A 6,000-nucleotide genomic window follows, 5' to 3' on the forward strand; every position below is an offset into this window, starting at 1 on the left:
GTTGTGTCGTTTACATAGCGGGGTTCGTTGTGTCGTTTACATAGCGGGGTTCGTTGTGTCGTTTACATAGCGGGGTTCGGTGTGTCGTTTACATAGCGGGGTTCGTTGTGTCGTTTACATAGCGGGGTTCGTTGTGTCGTTTACATAGCGGGGTTCGTTGTGACGTTTACATAGCGGGGTTCGTTGTGACGTTTACATAGCGGGGTTCGTTGTGTCGTTTACATAGCGGGGTTCGTTGTGTCGTTTACATAGCGGGGTTCGTTGTGACGTTTACATAGCGGGGTTCGTTGTGTCGTTTACATAGCGGGGTTCGTTGTGACGTTTACATAGCGGGGTTCGTTGTGTCGTTTACATAGCGGGGTTCGTTGTGTCGTTTACATAGCGGGGTTCGTTGTGTCGTTTACATAGCGGGGTTCGTTGTGTCGTTTACATAGAGGGGTTCGTTGTGTCGTTTACATAGCGGGGTTCGTTGTGTCGTTTACATAGCGGGGTTCGTTGTGTCGTTTACATAGCGGGGTTCGTTGTGTCGTTTACATAGCGGGGTTCGTTGTGTCGTTTACATAGCGGGGTTCGTTGTGTCGTTTACATAGCGGGGTTCGTTGTGTCGTTTACATAGCGGGGTTCGTTGTGTCGTTTACATAGCGGGGTTCGTTGTGTCGTTTACATAGCGGGGTTCGTTGTGACGTTTACATAGCGGGGTTCGTTGTGTCGTTTACATAGCGGGGTTCGTTGTGTCGTTTACATAGCGGGGTTCGTTGTGTCGTTTACATAGCGGGGTTCGTTGTGTCGTTTACATAGCGGGGTTCGTTGTGTCGTTTACATAGCGGGGTTCGTTGTGTCGTTTACATAGCGGGGTTCGTTGTGTCGTTTACATAGCGGGGTTCGTTGTGTCGTTTACATAGCGGGGTTCGTTGTGTCGTTTACATAGCGGGGTTCGTTGTGTCGTTTACATAGCGGGGTTCGTTGTGTCGTTTACATAGCGGGGTTCGTTGTGTCGTTTACATAGCGGGGTTCGTTGTGTCGTTTACATAGCGGGGTTCGTTGTGTCGTTTACATAGCGGGGTTCGTTGTGTCGTTTACATAGCGGGGTTCGTTGTGACGTTTACATAGCGGGGTTCGTTGTGTCGTTTACATAGCGGGGTTCGTTGTGACGTTTACATAGCGGGGTTCGTTGTGTCGTTTACATAGCGGGGTTCGTTGTGACGTTTACATAGCGGGGTTCGTTGTGACGTTTACATAGCGGGGTTCGTTGTGACGTTTACATAGCGGGGTTCGTTGTGTCGTTTACATAGCGGGGTTCGTTGTGACGTTTACATAGCGGGGTTCGTTGTGACGTTTACATAGCGGGGTTCGTTGTGTCGTTTACATAGCGGGGTTCGTTGTGTCGTTTACATAGCGGGGTTCGTTGTGTCGTTTACATAGCGGGGTTCGTTGTGTCGTTTACATAGCGGGGTTCGTTGTGACGTTTACATAGCGGGGTTCGTTGTGACGTTTACATAGCGGGGTTCGTTGTGACGTTTACATAGCGGGGTTCGTTGTGACGTTTACATAGCGGGGTTCGTTGTGACGTTTACATAGCGGGGTTCGTTGTGACGTTTACATAGCGGGGTTCGTTGTGTCGTTTACATAGCGGGGTTCGTTGTGTCGTTTACATAGCGGGGTTCGTTGTGACCTTCCTCTATACATTATACACTTTCTACTACCAGCCAATCACAGTGTTCATCAATGGTGTAGAAAGTTAGTTTAAAGTATACTGTAGCTATTGGGTGACTGGGTTGAGTGATTCTCTTGCTGAACAGTACTGTGGATTAGGACTACTTGATAGGTACATTTCCAATCTCTTCCTACCAAATGGAAACAATTCCACATATATGGATTATCCAGGCATAAGTGATCAGTCTGAAAGATCATCGGGCTACACTATATATTCAAAAGTATGTGGACACCCCTTCAAATGAGTGGATTCGTCTATTTCAGCCACACCCATTGCTGACAGGTGTATAAAATCGAACACACAGCCATGCAATCTACATAGGCAACCATTGGCAGTATAATGGCCTTACAGAAGAGCTAGGTGCGGCAGGTAGCATGGGGCAGCAGGTAGCCTAGTGGTTAGAGCGTTGGACGAATCCTTGAGCTGACAAGGTAAAAATCTGTTGTTCTGGCCCTGAACAAGGCAGCTAACCCACTGTTCCTAGGCCGTCATTGAAAATAAGAATTTGTTCTTAACTGACTTGCCTAGTTAACAAAAAAAAGTGCTCTGTGATTTTCAATATGGCACAGTCATTGGATGTCAAGTTTCTGCCCCTAGAGTTAACCTGGTCAACGGTAAATGTTGTTATTGGGAAGTGTAAACCTCTAGGAGCAACAATGGCTCAGCTGCAAAGTGGTAAGCCACACAAGCTCACAGTATGGGACTGTTGAGTGCTGAAGCGAGTAAAAATTGTCTGTCCTCGGTTGCAACACTCACTACCGAGTTCCAAACTGCCTCTGGAAGCAATGTCAGCACAAGGACTGTTTGTCTGGAGCTTCATGACCACCCTGCATACCACTGCTGGCTTGCTTCTGAAGCTAAGCAGGGTTGGTCCTGGTCAGTCCCTGGATGGGAGACCAGATGCTGCTGGAAGTGGTGTTGGAGGGCCATTAGGAGGCACTCTTTCCTCTGGTCTAAAAAATATCCCAATTCCCCAGGGCGGTGATTGGGGACACTGCTCTGTGTAGGGTGCTGTCTTTCGGATGGGACATTAAATGGGTGTCCTGACTCTCTGTGGTTCATTAAAGATCCCATGGCACTTATTGTAAGAGTAGGGGTGTTAACCCCAGTGTCCTGGCTAAATTCCCAATCTGGCCATCAAACCATCACGGTCACCTAATAATCCCCAGTTTACAATTGACTCATTCATCCCCCTCCTCTCCCCTGTAACTATTCCCCAGGTCTGCTGCAAATGAGAATGTGTTCTCAGTCAACTTACCTGGTAAAATAACAGATAAATTAAATAGGTTTCCATGATTGAGCAGCTGCACAGAAGCCTAAGATCACCTTGGCTGGAGTGGTGTAAATCATGCTGCCATTGGATTCTGGAGCAGTGGAAATGTGTTCTCTGGCATGATGAATCACGCTTCACCATTTGGCAGTCTAACGAATGAATCTGGGTTTGGCACATGCCAGGAGAACACTACCTGCCTGAATGCATAGTGCTAAATGTAAAGTTTGGTGGAGGAGGAATAATGGTCTGGGGTTGTTTTTCATGGTTTGGGCTAGACCCCTTAGTTCCAGTGAAAGGAAATCTTAACTCTACAGCATACAATAACATTCTAGACAATTCTGTGCTTCCAACTTTGTGACAACAGTTTGGGGAAGGCCCTTTACTGTTTCAGCATGACAATGCCCCCGTGCATAATGCGAGGTCCACACAGAAATGGTTTGTCGAGATCGGTGTGGAACAACTTGACTGGCTGCACAGACCCCTGACCCCATTGAACATCTTTGGGATGAATTGGAATGCTGACTGCAAGCCAGGCCTAATCGCCCAACATCAGTACCCGACCTCACTAATGCTTGTGTGGCTGAATGGAAGTAAGTCCCCGCAGCTATATTCCAACATCTTGGGGGAAAGCCTTCCCAGAAGAGTGGAGGACGTTATAGCAACAAAGTCGGGACCAACTCCGTATTAATGCTCGTAATTTTGGAATTCGATTTTCGTCAAGCAGGTGTCCACATTCTTTTGGTAATGTAGTGTATGCCAAAACAACACTATATGCTCACACACACGGGGCGGCAGGGTAGCCTAGTGGTTAGAGCGTTGGACTAGTAACTGGAAGGTTCCAAGTTCAAACCCCCGACCTGACGAGGTACAAATCTGTCATTCTGCCCCTGAACAGGCAGTTAACCCACAGATACAAACCATACATATTGTATGTGTTATGAGACTTTTCCACAAACGGAAGGAATTGTGCCAGGCTCCACGTCTAGAAATACACTTAAATCTGTCCTTCCATTTCTGTTAAATCTACTTGTGTTGTGTGGTTAATCCACGTGTCAGCTGGAGCTGGGGGGGTATATAACAGAATGTCCAACACACTGAAGACTGTTCCCAATGCTGTCATGTCCACTCTCACCTTCCTGTGTGTTTGGGTCTCCTTGCTGTTCTAGAGGTGGCAGCTACCTGGGCGGATAATGTAGAGGACTCTTCAACTGTAAGTGGGTTGTTCTGTGGATATTCTATAGCCCAGGCAGTGCTTTAGAATCACCTCAATATTTATGTTTTGTATAACATGTATATCGATATCTATCTCATCACTACATCTAGCCTACATCAAGTAATGGAGCAAAAAATGTTCACTCTATACTGAATATACATTGAGTGTACAAAACATTAAGGACACCTGCTTTTTCCATGACACAGACTGACCAGGTGAATCCAGGTGAAAGCTATGATCCCTTATTGACGTGACTTGTTAAATCCACTTCAATCAGTGTAGATAAAGGGGAGGAGACAGGTTATTAAAGGATTTTTAAGCCTTGAGACAATTGAGACATGTATTGTGTATGTGTGCCATTCAGAGATTGACTGGGCAAGACAAAAGATTGGAATGCCTTTGAATGGGGTATGGTAGTAGTAGGTGCCAGGCGCACAGTTTTGAGTGTGTCAAGAACTACAACACTATTGGGTTTTTCACGCTCAACAGTTTCCCGTGTGTATCAAGAATGGTCCACCACCCAAAGGACATCCATCCAACAGGACACAACTGTGGGAAGCATTGGAGTCGACATGGGCCAGCATCCCTGTGAAATGCTTTCAACACCTTGTTGAGTCCATGCCCTGACGAACTGAGGCTGTTCTAAGGGTAAAAGTGGGTGCAACTCAATATTAGGAAGGTTTTCTTAATTTTTTGTACACTCAGTTTAAATGGTCAGTCAATAGTATAAAACATTTAGATTGCTGATTTCTGGATGAAATCTATTGACTTTTCTATGTTGTCTATCTTGACCTGAAGGATGATGAGTGTAGGACCATATCTAGTCATTTTCTCTGTCATCCAAGAAGCCTTTATTTTTGTCTTAGTAGCTAGTAACTAACTGGTCTCATGTTTATTTGATATCTCATCAGAGCCTCAGAGCGGTCAATAAGCATAACGACCTGAGGAGAGGAGTCCAATTTACGACCAGCAACATGTTGAAAATAAATCAGTTGCCTTAATATTAATATTACTACATTTTCATCCCACTTTTATTGTATTGAGCTGGTTGTATATCATATAATACATTTGATAATGAACATCAATGATAAGATTCAAGTTTTTACTGGCAATTGTTATGAAACCAGTTACTAGCCTGCTGATTTTGCTGCACTCGTTCTGTCTAAGGGTTCTAAGGCCTAGCTACATGGTCTGGAACCTGACTCGTTCTGTCTAAGGGTTCTAAGGCCTAGCTACATGGTCTGGAACCTGACTCGTTCTGTCTAAGGGTTCTAAGGCCTAGCTACATGGTCTGGAACCTGACTCGTTCTGTCTAAGGGTTCTAAGGCCTAGCTACATGGTCTGGAACCTGACTAGTTCTGTCTAGTGTTCTAAGGCCTAGCTACATGGTCTGGAACCTTTCTAGTTCTGTATTGTGGTATAAAGGCCTAGCTAAATGGTCTGGAACCTGACCTGTTCTGTCTAGTGTTCTAAGGCCTAGCTACATGGTCTGTAACCTGACTCGTTCTGTCTAGTGGTCTAAGGCCTAGCTACATGGTCTGGAACCTGACTTGTTCTGTCTAATGGTCTGAGGCCTAGTTACATGGTCTGGAACCTGACTCGTTCTGTCTAGTGGTCTAAGGCCTAGCTACATGGTCTAGAACCTGATTTGATGTGTTCATAAATGTGAGAGGTAAGCATGTGTGACCAGGTTTTGAATGCACGTACCCAGGAGACAGCCACCTTACCTTACATCCAGCTCCCTCTTGACCTCGTGGTCCAGGCGGATTATTATTTGTTCAGATGGTGGCGAAGATAAAC

Source organism: Oncorhynchus kisutch, linkage group LG12 (assembly GCF_002021735.2).
Source record: "Oncorhynchus kisutch isolate 150728-3 linkage group LG12, Okis_V2, whole genome shotgun sequence".
Taxonomy (NCBI): Eukaryota; Metazoa; Chordata; class Actinopteri; order Salmoniformes; family Salmonidae; genus Oncorhynchus; species Oncorhynchus kisutch.